The 13,974-nt window shown below is 38.2% G+C and overlaps 1 long non-coding RNA gene across 1 annotated transcript in view; it reads left to right on the plus strand.

Moving 5' to 3' along the window:
- The window catches only part of LOC145524490 (uncharacterized), a 65,823-nt gene that overhangs the window by 7,074 nt on the left and 44,775 nt on the right, over nucleotides 1-13,974 (plus strand). The window contains exons 2-10 of the long non-coding RNA XR_014067573.1: nucleotides 570-649; nucleotides 3,429-3,716; nucleotides 3,870-3,933; nucleotides 4,668-4,784; nucleotides 7,664-7,802; nucleotides 8,707-8,751; nucleotides 10,433-10,623; nucleotides 12,469-12,689; nucleotides 13,666-13,793. This is a non-coding gene — a long non-coding RNA (uncharacterized LOC145524490). The remainder of the gene's footprint in view (nucleotides 1-569; nucleotides 650-3,428; nucleotides 3,717-3,869; nucleotides 3,934-4,667; nucleotides 4,785-7,663; nucleotides 7,803-8,706; nucleotides 8,752-10,432; nucleotides 10,624-12,468; nucleotides 12,690-13,665; nucleotides 13,794-13,974) is intronic.

Genomic DNA, 13,974 nt, shown 5'->3' on the forward strand with positions numbered 1-13,974 from the left:
AAGAGAATATTTCATTAGAATAATGTAGAAAATATTCAGAGCATATGACATTGTAGATGGACCTCAGAAATGAGTGGAACAGGTAGAAATGGAAAGAATATTCCAGAATGAAGAAAGAGTATAAAGAAGTGAAAGTGCAAGGTGTGTTTAGGAAGGCAGCATGGGCAAGTAGGAAGAGCATGCAGACACAGACCTATGTCTGAGTCCTACTCACCCTTCTGAGACCTGAGGTGTCCTTGAACAAGTTGCCAAATCTCTTTGGAAAACTGAGATGATACCTATCTTGAATACCTTTGATAATAGCTTTCTTTGATTAAATAAAATATATGTGAAACACCTGGCACCCTGAGACTATTTGATAAATGTAATATGATGCTATTCCAGAGGAAGACATGTTTCATTGAGGTAGAACATAGGATGTGTGGATGAGGGTGGAGAGGGACCTTAGATTGGAAACATCGGTTTGGACCAAATCAATCAAAGGTGAGTTTAGATTTTATCCTGATGGCAACCAGCAGTCACCTACTTTTGAAGGAGGTCTTGATCAAGGTCAGATTTTTGTCCTACAGAGATCAACCTGGGACAGGGAGAAGAAGAGATCGAGGGAGAATGAAGCTGTTTTGATTGGAAGGCTGTGGAAGTGATCCAGGTCAGAGAAGCTAGAATTTAAACTTGGCACTGACTGTGTGTTACAAGCAGGAAATGGGCCCACAAGAAATGTCATCCACATACAGATATGAGATTGGCAGGGTTTAGTGACCACTGAACATGGAAGTGAAAAATCTCAAAATATCTTTCAGGGAAAATTTGAGAAATGTAGGCAACTTTGTATTTCCTTCTGCAGTAGAACCTAGACATCTGCTTACTTGTCCAGCTGCTTGGGATTGGAAGAAGCTAAATCCACACTGAGAGGAACATGGCTATTTTCTGCTGCTAAGTCATTCCTAGGCACGTGGGAGTATAGAAAGAATTTTATGGTGCCCACTCCTAAACCTTTGGTATTTATTGACAGGTTCTTGACTTATTGAGGGAGGGAGTTGAATCATTGAGTGGATTCCTCTTATTTTACAGATCAAGAAACTGAATTCAGAAATGAAAAGTGACCTATCTGAGAATCAGAGGGTGCACAGCACCAGAGCCTGAACTCAGACTCAGGTTTTTATTCTTAACCCTTCACATTCTTTTTACTCCTTTGATATGATAAACTGCTGAGAATGCAAGCAGCCATCTCTAATAGCAGGGGGGTGAACACTAGCTTTGTCCATCTCCTTCAACACAGAAACAAATTGCTTAGCTTTTCTTTTGAAGCTAAGTATCAGTTGAAGATCAATCAAATAGAGCCAAAACATCCTGTAGTTTATGTGTAAATTAAAAGTAAAAATTAGTTGATTTATGGAAAAATGCAAAGTTACAGGGGTTTCCCAGGTGGTGCTAGTGGTAAAGAATCCACCTGCCAATGCAGGACATGTAAGAGATGAGGGTTCTATACTTGGGTCAGGAAGATCCTCTGGAGGAGGGCCTGCTAACCTTCTCCAGTATTCTTGCCTGGAAAATCCCATGGACAGAAGAGCCTGGCAGGCTACGGTCTATACCATCAGAAAGTTGGATATGACTGAAGCAACTTACTACATGTGCATACATGGCTGGAGTCAAGTTAGTAAAAAATATTTTTTATTTTTTTTTCTATTTTTGATAATAAATTTGTGGGGACATTTTTACAAAATGAACAACAGTTTCCAATTAAAATTAGCACAAGGATTATTCTCCACAAATGGAAAATGTTAATTGCCCCAAATTTAAGGTATATTAGCAACAGAACTATTATTAAAACACACTTTAGCTCATCATTTATCCTTTTTGTTTGGGAACAAAATACTGTATGAACATAATTCTAAATTATTGATACTTATCTTTTAAAAGTCCATTTAACCAAGAATTTTGGATGTTAACTATTTTGCCTATTTCTTGAACAGTATATTTGGGAACCATTCCAACTGGGTCAAAATTGTCATTATGCATCTAGAATTCATGAAATTTTAGATCTTGAAGTATCTTTAAACAAGATCTACTACTTGTGATCCCCTGTGTAATGAACTCTATGTGGTATGGTGATGAGTTCTTCCGGTAGGATAGGTAGAATGACTATCAACTTACTTAAGTCCTCTAGTCCAAAAGTGGAGCTATTTCTTGTATCCTCAGGGAGCTATAACCACAACACACAACGGGGAGCTAAGAGTATTTAATGTGAAAAAAAAATTTAAAAGTGGGCCAAATGCAAAGTATAATATAATAAAAAGAAACATTGGTGTCTAGGGCAGAGAAAAAAGCTATGGACTTGAGAAAAAGAGATCTGCTTCCTAATTCCAGTTCTGTCACTGCCTTGGATTTAGTCTCTCTATCTGGTGTTACTGTTGTTTTTCTTTGTTTGTTTCCTCAATTACCTCATTTGCAACCAGGTGATCACTATGAATGTCCCTTTCAGATCTGATCCATGATTGTCAATGCTTCTATGGAGGGTGGGTTTCTTTATACAGAGTTCAGGATAGGCAGAGCAGCACAATTTAACTCAAAAATCAAACATTCAAATTCGCTCTCATTTCAACCTGTTTTTATTTTAAAGTGGCATTCAATGAGCACTTACTAAGTGCCAGAGTATGTGCAAAGCACATGAAATGTGTTCAACTCATTAAATCTTTCAACCCTATGAAGTAGGTTCTGTTTGGTCTTAGCGACTTCTGAGCATCATAGGATATTTTTGTCATGTATCTAATAGGAAATTCAAGCAGGCTTGCTAGTGTTACTGTAAGCAGGATGTGAATCCAAGACAGCCATCTGAAAGCATTACCAGAGCATCTTTCTTGACTAGAGAGAGCTCATTGGCCACACAGGTCCCTACTCTGACCAATGGTACACCCTCCTGTCCAGAGTTACCAGTATCACTAGGTTGGAAACAAGTCTTAGGAAGTTTACATCATCCCTATATTTTTGAAGTTACTAAATGTGAAAAATATCATGACCTCAGTGTTCCCTTGCTGAGCCAGATTCATAGCATTACCACCACCTGCTCTTCCAAAGGTTTCCATTTAATGTGGGTTTAAAAATAAGGGCTCTGAACTCTGTCTTGCTTTCTTTAGAGAAAAGGTGTAAGTCTGGTTGGAGTGTTTAAGAAATTCCAGGATGATGCAGTGGAAAGAACTTGTCTCGGCTCTGCCACATGACCTTGGGCAAGTCAACCGCATGGGCTTTTCCTTTTTCTATCTCTAAAGCACTGGTTGAATAAGGCAATTTGGCTGGAGAAGAAGTAACCTTGATTAGATTATGTGTCAGTTTGTTGATCTTTAACAACCACAGAGTTTTAAAATATTTAAAAACTAAAATGTTTTAAAAACTTTAGAAACTAAAATATCCCCTCTTTGTATCTTCCTCAGGTATTCCAACAGGAAAGAATCCAGTTGCCAATGCAGGAGACATAAGAGACTCGGGTTTGATCCTTGGGTGAGGAAGATCCCCTGGAGTGAAGATCCCACTCCAGTGTTACTGCCTGGAGAATCCCATGGAGAGGAGCCTGGCAAGCTGCAGTCCATAGGATCACAAAGAGACAGACGTGACTGAAGTGACTTAGCCCACATGCAAGCACAATGATATACTTCACATTTTTGAACTATTGCTCTAACTGTGATGAGTTATAAGGGGCAAGAGTAAAAGCAGAAAGGCAAGTCAGAGAAAATAAAATGAGTGCTTCAGGAGAAAATCCAGGAACCTGGGAAAGGCAGTAAATCAGAAGGCTTGATGGAAGAAGTGAAATTTGCAAGGGAAATCTGGTTTGAATGCATCCAGTAACAGACAACCTGTGTTATCTTTTAAGGCAGTCTACTCTATTTGAGACAACTCTATCTCTCAGAAACTGCATGCTACATTCAATCACAGTATACAGTAAGTGCTCAGTAAGTGTTATTTCTCCAATTTTTGCCCTATAGCATTCATGCAATGCATCCTGTATTCATCCTTTGTGGTCACACATAGTCAAGGACCCTAATTAAAATCCACTGAGTATACAAAGTCTGACTGAATAATATTTCAGTTTCCTTTAATCAGTCTAATTGCACAAAACTTCATACTCAGTGAGAGAGCCATTACCCTTCCCCCACAGCCTAATTACCATAGGTATACAATTTTTGTTTCACACATGCTAGGGATTGTGTTGTGATTAAATGGTGGTGCTGCTTTGTGTATTCATATCTACTGAGAAGGGACTGGGTTCTGGTGGCTTTAGCCTGCTAGTTGCTAGAGAAAGAAGAATATCCCTCAAGCTAAACCAAATGGATTGACCTTAACCAGCATTAGTCACAGAGGAACAGAAGACAGCACGTGCGAGGGAAAATGGGACATGGTTCCAGCCATCTGGAGGCAGATGGGGTTCTGGAAAGCAAGATAGCTAGGTCTGAGGCCAAGACCCTATAGTGGCAATACAGCTGCGCTGGGAGAGGAGGTGGAAGTGACTCAGGGCTATAGTTTTTAAGAACCCACTAACTAATTGTATCATCAGATATCCGTACTATGTAAATTAGACTTTTGTTTGTTTGTTTGTTTGTTTCTTGTCCTTTGTTCTCTTCTAGTTGGCCTTCAGTATTAGCAAAGTGATTTTGAACAATTCTATCTTGTCTCAGCTATTTATCAAGGTACCAAGAGATGGGGTATGGGCCTAGAACATTAACAAGAAAGTTCCTCATCACTGAGATGTGGCATGAAGAGGGAAGACACCAACAGGAGCCCCCGAGGGCATGGTGAGAGAATCTGCTGGTCCTTCTCTCCATTCTTTTTCAGGAAAAAGTTCTGCTTTGATTCTTACATCTTGTGCTTTGTTTTACATAAGTGAAGACATCTCCCTTGTATCCTCACCATCCCGGTTCCATCTTCTAAACAGATACTCCAATTCATTTGCTTTCAATAGTGTGGTGCCCAAGCCAGGAGAATCAGCAATATTTAGGGATTACTAGAAATGCACACTTTTAGATCCTAGCCAGACTTTCTGAAAGTGGCACTCTTGGGATTAGGGCCTAGCAGTTTCTGTTTTACATATCCCTCCTGATGATTCTAAAACAAATGAAAGTTCAAAAGTCCCTGCTTAAACTGGTCTTAAAATGAGGAATGCAGAAGAGATTCATACTTCTCCTAGATGAAGTAGAGCAAGATTTACTTCACTTAGTACAGTTTTTAGGCCACTCAATTTGCTGCAAATGTCATTATTTCATCCTTTCTTATGGCTGAGTAATATGTTCTTGTATATAGTTTCCATATCCTCCTTATTCATTCAGCTGATGGACACTTAAGTTGCTTCCCTATCTTGGCTATTATAGTAAAAAAAACAGTGTGGAGGTTTTCTTAAACAAACAAACAAATAAAAAAAAACTAAACTAAAAATAGAGTTACCATGTGATCCAGCAATTCCACTCCTGGGCAAAAGAAAAAACTAATTCAAAAAGATTCATGAACCCCAATGTTCACAGCAGTATGAGTTGAAATGAAATAAGCTATTATACTGTGAACACTGGGAAAACTTATGCTTACCAAAGGGGAAAGGGTGGAGGAATAAATTGGGAGCATAGGATTAATAGATGTAAACTACCATGTATAATATAAACAGCACAGGGGAATATATTAAATATCTTGCAATAACCCACAATGGAAAAGAATAGAAAAAGAAACAGATATATACATATATGTATATATGTATAACAGAATCACTTTGCTGTATATCTGAAGCCAACACAATCTTATAAATTAGCTATACTCCAATAAAAAATAAATTAAAAAATTGTTTCCAAATGATACATATTGATAAGAAAAAATATACTAAAAATTATAACAGCAAAATATAAAACTGTATATATTTGTAATGATTCTAGTGTTTTAACCAAGTATGACTAGAGATGGCACTAATAAGATGTATGTGTGATAAAATAGAAGAGAATGTACCCATATTGTAAAAGTATTAATCTCAGAGTAATAGTTTAATGGTGAGTTTTTCTTCTTGCTTTTTTCATTGTTGAACAGTTCTTCAATGAATTAATTTTTTTTAACTTCATTAAATAAAATCTCAGATGTGCATAACTTACCAAGCATATACACACTGGTTTCTTATTTCAATATTAGTATTCAACTGCTGTAGAAGATCAGGAAACCCAACCTCTCTCTCTCTGTTCTTGTGTTTTCATCCTTATCTGGGATCTTAATCCATGAGTGCAAGGTGGTTTATTTACATAAAGAACTCTGTCAGTGTGAAAAACCATTGTTAAATATGATTATCAACTATGAAATTTCTTGTTTCCAGCTACATGTCTTAGCAATATTAAATTATAAAAGGGAGGAAGTTGGAATTTTTTCACCAGATAAATCCTAAATTGCTCTGTTTTTGCATATTTAATCTTAATTTACAACAGTAACAAACAAATCTTTTAGGGATTATCAAGAGCTTCCTTCTCATGATTCCCTAATCAAATCCTTTTCTTTTTCAACATGACTTAGCTAAAGTCAAAAGCAGTGTTTTGTTTTTATAACTTTTAAGAAATGTATGTAAAAACTGTTGTCCGATATCAAATAATAAGAATTAGAATAGTAATAATAAGCATTATTATCAGGAGAAATGTTAATACCTACAGCTCTACTTCATCCATATACCTACAGTCCTCATTAAAGAGAAAGAGAGTAAGAGTGAATAAGAGAAAGACTACTGTGAACTACTGGGAATAAATTCATTCATTAATACAAAAAGTATTTATTGAGTGTCTATTAAGGGCCGAGGATTGTGCTAAGCATTGCTGTGAAAGCACATCACTAGGTTTATAGTTAACAGAACTTGTAAAACATTATTGGACATTAATCATTGGAACTCAAATGGAAGTAGAAGAGGAAATTGGATCAGAAGGGAGCTGTAGGTAGTTATAAACATTTGGAAGAGAAATGTACATTGCCACTGAGATTTGAAATTTTGAGGGGAATTCAGTGTTGGAGAGATGATGAAAGGGAGATATTTCTGAAAGAAGCATAGGCAAGGACTTTGGAAAACACAAGTGGTTTTCTTTTACTAGAGAAGAGATGAGAATAGATCCTCCTTTAGAGTGTTATTTTCAGATTCACCAATCTAGAACAGTATATAGTCCAACCTCAGTACACTGAGGCTCTTGATGACTACACTGTTGTTGTTGTTTTGTTGTTAAGCCATGTTCAACACTTTCGTGACCCCATGGACTATACAGCCGGCCAGACTCCTCTGTCCTTGGGATTTCCCAGGCAAGAATACTGGAGTGGGTTGCCATTTTCTTCTCCAGGGGATATTCCTGACCCAGGAATTGAGCCTGTGTGTCCTGCATTGCAGGCAGATTCTTTATCGCTAAGTCACCACGGAAGCCCATAGTAACCTGGAGTAGATCTAGTTGGAAGAGAAGAGGGATATAGCTTGGCTGCCCTGAGGGCTGCTTCTGCCCATCCACACATCCTGAGTCCCAAAACAACCAACCAAACAAATAAAAACATTCAACTTGAAATATCCTTTAAAAAATGTATTTTTAAAGTATTCTCTTAAATAGGTACTAGAGGAATTTCCACAGCCTGTTATATACTGAAATTTTCAGAAACGTTCTGACTCTTGCTCCCTTTCTCCTAGGTCCACCTTCTTTGAGTGATGAGACTCCTCCTCACCGTGAGAATGAGCAGGAAGTAAGGTTGGCTCCTCCCATTCCTCATCCCCCCCAAACCATCTGGAGCAGAGATTTCACCCCAGGAAACATTCCCATGCTGCTTTGGTGAATAAAAGTATCTGCCTTCTCTAGAAAAGGAGCAGCAAGAGAGGTAGTTAGGGAAATGGAGAGTGAACAAAAGTTCCTCCTACGATGTGCTGGGTAAAGCCCCAAGGGACAATATTGTGTTACTTATTCAGTCTTCCTGTCATGTGGTAGGTGGTGGAGCTGAGACCCAAACTCACCTACATCTTCCTTCAGAACACTTTTTAAAGACATAAATGGAGAAGCAGAGTTTGGGGATACAGAAATTGAGAATTGCTGTGAAGGGAGAAAAAAAAATTGATGACTGATTTTTCTTTTTAAGTCATTGAAAGTCATTGAATATACTGATTGGTGATCATCTCTGACCTTTCATAGGGTACAGTGGAAGGATAAATAAGGAAGGATAATATAGGAGGCCAGCAAAGGAACTGAGGATAATAATTGTGAGGGCTTTTCCAGGAGTTTCCAAGACAAGGAGAGGTTGTTTGGCAGGATAGCAGCTCCAAAGAAAGGTTTGCCACCTCTGATTTCAGATGGGAAAAATGGGTCTCTTTGTGAGCCCAGGGAAGAATTCAGACCCTCTAAAACAGTGTTTTCCAATCTAGGCCATAAGTTAGAATTCTGATGGGATTCAGAAAACACAAATGCCCACCTCTACCTCAGCTTCTCTTGTAAGGCATCAGGCAGGGGTTAAGCCTGGCCTTCAGACTGTTCTAAAGCTCCCCACATAATTCTAATGTACAGCTAGTATTGAGAACTCTGCCTTAAAGGGGTGGAAGAGCCAAAAGAAATTTGAAATAATAATTAAGACAGTCAAAGATTTATGAGCAAAAGAACAAATAATTTTCTGATATTTATCAGAAATTTTATATATACCCCAAATACTTATATAATCTAAAAATATTTGTTTTTATTTTTATTTCAGTAGTATTCCTGATGGTAAAAATTGTTTAAAAGAGAATGTGACAAGGTAACAGATGTCTTTGGGTAATTGTATATAGGTGAAGTTCTTTTTTATTTTTGTTTCTTTATATTTGTTGGTTTTCAAAAACAGATTTAGAATGTGCTAATTTTATCAGAAGGTATAAATAAGACACAAAGCAAAAATCTGCATACTAAATCATTTTACCTACATTCTATAGAAACATATATGTATAATTACATGATAATTTGACAGAGATGTTCATGTAAGAAAAGATTCTTTAAACATAATAGCAATTCAAACTTAAAAAAAATTTCACCATTGACTTCAGATATTATTTGCTTGTCTCAATTAAAAAAAAAAAATCCACTCACATAGTCACCAAATGCTATTGCCCACTGAGTATTTTCTGTTCATTGTTTTCATCTACTACAACTCCTGAAGGTTGGTACTTCAATTAGTCCTGTCTAATAAGTGAGTAAACAAAGGCACAGATGGGCTAATTAACATGTCCAAGATCAAGAGACTACAAAACAGCAGAGGTAAGAGTGAATCTCAGTGTTGTTTCATAGTCTAGACAGTATGCTGGACTACCTGGTGCTGAAGTGCCCTTGAATTTTGAAAGTCTTCAGAACTCCCATACATCTGGGAGGTCAGTTATCATTTCATTAGGCAGTCTTGCCAACTTAATTTAATGGCCAAGTGGGTACCTAACTGTGCATGTTACCAGGTACTCAGCAAAGCTCCTTATCTGGAAGAATCTTAACAATAACCTCAAATCTATACAATAGTTTATGAATCTTAAGCTAATCACGAATTGGATGTTCAATGCAGAGAGTTCCAAGTTATTTTCCGCTTAAATAACAATCTCAGGAGGAGGTGGTGATCTGTCTTCATTAGCCCTCACTTTAGTTTAATAGCCATTAGTGACAACAGAGATAAATTTTATAGGTGCTAATTGACCCTTCAGGAAGCCTTTGAAGTTCTCCCACTAGTTGAGGACTTCTTTGAAGTTTTCTTTTAGCCAAAGTGCTGGGTCAAAGACCTGGGAAAAATGTATATTAGAGAAATAAATGCTGATACCAAACCTTTGCACTGTATGAGTAATTGCAAAGCTGTGGTTTAGTGACTGTGACCAAAGGAAACCTGAGCAGAAATTGACATTAAAGGACTCCCCAAATTGCTCTAAGTTTTCTGAGGAGGGATGTGAGATTTTTGTATGTGTTACCACTCTTTCTCATAACCTTACCAAGAGAAGAAAAAACAGCCGGCATATTTATAGTGCTCTAAAGGTTTCACAACTCATTTGATTCATATAAAAACACCATGAGTAAGTGTGAAGCTTAGGAAGGCAAAGTAATTTGCCCAAGGTTTCTCTGCCAATGAATAGAGAAATTGGAAGCCATTCCGGCAAATGTTGCAGGATACCTTTCACTCCACCTTAGCTGCCTCTATTCTTGAGTTGGAGAAGTTGAGTCAGAATTCACCTTAGCAGAGAGGAAACCCCAGTCTAGTCATGGATGTCATAAAGAAGTGAATAATTAAAAACAAGAAAAGTACAATGTTCAAGAACTTACATTCTAGTTAAGCCCTGCATTGACTAATATCCAATCAAAAGCCAGGCATGATGTGAACAAAATAAAAGCATATACAAGAGTCTTCCATTGGACTCAGGAAAGGTTCCAAGTTTGCTTTCTATCCATCTGCTTCCTTCCCCTCTGGTCACTAGCTCTATCATTTAGAAGGTGTTGAATTGGGAAGATGAGAAAAAGCAAAGTCCTCAGGAGGCTGGTACGGTCAACAAGTTACCAAAAATCTCATCAAACATGAAGACTCTGACAGGGGCTCAAGTGATGGTGGTGACTGGGTGTCAAGGATGAGACAGAAAGAGAATTATTAACACAAAGACACAATCTCAAGGTAGGTTGGCAATGAGTTTCTCTGGAGGTAATACTCTTAAGGTGAACTAAATCAACAACATGGCTAGGGTTGGGCCAGATGCCAGAGCTCTGAGTAGGGCCAAGTCTGTACACTGTAGGTAGGCATAGGGGCTTCAAAAACTGGTAACAGGACAGGTCAATGTCTGAGAGCATTCATTCAGGTAGCCTCCATGTTGCAGGGTATCTGCAAAATGATCCTTCATTAAATTAAAAGTGGGATCCTTTTAAAAACTTCCTTTTAGGTTTCCAAATAGAATCTTACATTTCAATTTAGCGTTATTAATTTTTTTTTTAATGTGGAACACCCTGAGGGAAAGAATTGGGAAAAACTGATATCTACTGAGCTCCCTGTAGCTCGGGATCGTGCTTGGCTACTCCATATCTCACATGGCAGACCAGGGGCACATGGGCTTCACCTTTAGTGTCGGAAATATGGGGTAGCTATAAAAATATTATTTTTAATATTAAAGTTATCTGGGTATGGTCAGGTTTCTAAGGATCGTAAGATGCTCTTCCCAGAGTCAAAGGAGCTGGCTTAAGTGGGAGATAGGCATGCTTGGTGAAAAAGGAAACCAAATAGATGGGGAGGATGGGGAGAAGAGGCACCAGCTTAGCAGTAGTTAGCCTGTCGAAAGTTCCACCTGACTCTTGAACTTATGATAGGAGAGATTGCATTAAAATCCTGTCCAGAATCATTGCTGGTCAAAAGTCCCCTAGGCAAAGGGAGAAATGGTGTAGCACGACTTTGTCCATGGGATGAAGAGAGACATGGCTTAGTTTCACTATAACTCTGTCTGAAACCAGAAGACTAGAAAGGGTGACCCTTCACAGCCACTGCCACCTGCCTGATTTTATATGCAGAATCCTTGCTCTTTTATCCCTTGGAATATTGGAAAACTTTCAAAGACAAGTAATCTTAGCACATTCTGTGTCTTTTGAGAACTGTGGATGAAAGGGACACATAAATTTTGGTTATGATTGCTTATGTGCAGTAATTTTAGTTGGATTTCCCTGACACACCTTCTCCTTTGTAATATTTTTCTGGGACTATGTTTATGTGTGAGAGTGTGTGTGTGTCTAAGTGGCTTTGACCCTAGGGCTCTCTTTGATTTATAGGCAGCTCTATAAGTTTTGCTGGGCTGGTTTCAGAGCCTGTTTGTTCTGGCATCCCAATAAAGCCTTCCTTCCCATGGCAACATCAGCCTACGAAGCAAAGCCTAAGGGAAAACACAGTTTTTGTTGCCAGAATGAGGCAATAGCACTTTTGGGCTGCTATTTTGTTGGGTGGTGTATTATTTCTCAAGCAACCTCACTAATGGCAAGACTATGGAGCATGACCCGTATGAGTAGACCCAAACTAGGCACACCGCCTTCCAAATATTCTTCCATTTTATATTTTAGAGTCAAAGTTGAACCCCAAGGTCAAGTCTGTACTGTCACTGATGCCTTCCTCTGCTTACTTTCAGAAGAAACCTGTGCTTCTCAGTCACAGTTGCACATCAGAAGTCCTTGGGGAGCTTTCAAAAACACCAAATTCCAGATTGCACCAGCAATCAGAGATTCTGATTTCTTGGTGTTGTGAGGGCAAGGCTTGGGCAACAAGACCTTTTTCAAAGGTTTCCAGGAGATTTAGATGCATGGCCAATGCGCAGGATGCGCAGGACCAACTGATCTGCTTTAGTCCCTTTGAGATTCTGAGAGGGGACACAACCTCCTCAAAACCATGCAGCAAATAGGTTGTCTTCTGATCACACATATTGACTCACAGTTCATTAGAATTCCTATATGTAGTTAATTGTGTTGTTCTTATCTAACTAATTTTCAGGCTATTCACAGAGCAGATCAGACATCTGTAGCAGTTGAGTACTGAAATATAAGGTGCTGACTCCCGTTGAGCTCTGCACCAAACCAGAATGGGCTGATTTGTTATAAAGAATGTGCTTATGGCTGAGGGAGGAGGAAAGATAGAGTTGAAGTAGACCGTACTGCCACACCCTTCTGCCTGAAGAACATTTCCTGACAGCATATGTCATCTACACTGGAAAGGTGACTCCTGGGTATTTTAATCCATTTATGCCTAGTATTGCCTGATGATAAAAATTCCTTACTGGGCTCTGTACTCCTACCCTCGCTTCCTGATGGTTCATGTAGGTGTGTACATGTCACAGAGTATGAGATGGTGGCAATTTTCTCAGCAAACTGGTTTGTACTAATGCGAACTTTGTATCCAAGTGCTCTCAGCTTATAGGTATGGGTTGTATTTGAAACCAAAAACCTAGGCACATTTTATTTTTTGATGCTGTTTCTATGTGATGTTCAGTAAAAAAGGAGAGTCATTTTTGGTAGTGACTTCTACCTTTTCAGTGAATTCTTAAAGTATCCAGAGTACAGGAAGGGTGAGCCAGAAGTCCCCAAAAAGAGAAGACTTACATTAACACTTGGCTTCTTGTTGCCTCCATGCTTGCTGCTCATCTGCTCTCAACAAATACACAACTTCACAAAAAAAGGAAGAGGCTCCCTGGAACTTCTACTGTGGCTGTCATTGTCTCTGCCTCTCTTTACGCTCATCCTTTATTATTTGTTCAAACAATCTAGATATTTCTAAATATGGAGATATGAGTATTTAGAAAGTTATTCACATTCTTAGCTCACTGTATGGTAGAACTAAAAGCACTCTTAGAGGAATGTAGTATAAAATCTCTCCTCTTTCCCCACCCTACCATCTGCCCCCATTTCACAGATGAAATCATTGAGGCTCATTGCAATTAAATGACTTGCTAACAGCCATAGAGTAAAATTAAATAGTAAAGCTGAGATGAAATGATAGGATTGAAAATTCCAACCCTACAATTCCTATCCGTTTCACCCTTCAAAATGAAATAAATCATAATATAATATTAATTAAATGTTAAAGGCAAGAGCTCCAACATGCTTTTAGGGATCATCTTATAGGCATAGTATGTGTATGCGAATTTTGTGTGCATAAGCATCCTTGTTTAACTCTTATTTATCTATATACTAGAGGCAGCAATCATCTTGATAATCATCAGTCATTGAGAGTATAACACAAAAGAGCAATAAAGCTTGAAGGCACATCCAACATCACTGCTCCAACATCCCTAGTCCCGGGAATATGTACACCTAGAAAAGGCAAGTAAATTCTCAAGATCACTCACATAAGGAAGCTTTGTGGGTTACTATAAGCAATCAATCCTGATTTATTTAGGCTTAATATTTTCAGAATTCTATGATAATTATGGTTAATATTGTGAATACCAAGAATAACACAAGAGAAAAAGGGAAAACTTCTAACAAAAGCTAAAGTAATGTG

Source organism: Giraffa tippelskirchi, chromosome 2 (assembly GCF_054371585.1).
Source record: "Giraffa tippelskirchi isolate mGirTip1 chromosome 2, T2T-mGirTip1v1.2.pri, whole genome shotgun sequence".
Taxonomy (NCBI): Eukaryota; Metazoa; Chordata; class Mammalia; order Artiodactyla; family Giraffidae; genus Giraffa; species Giraffa tippelskirchi.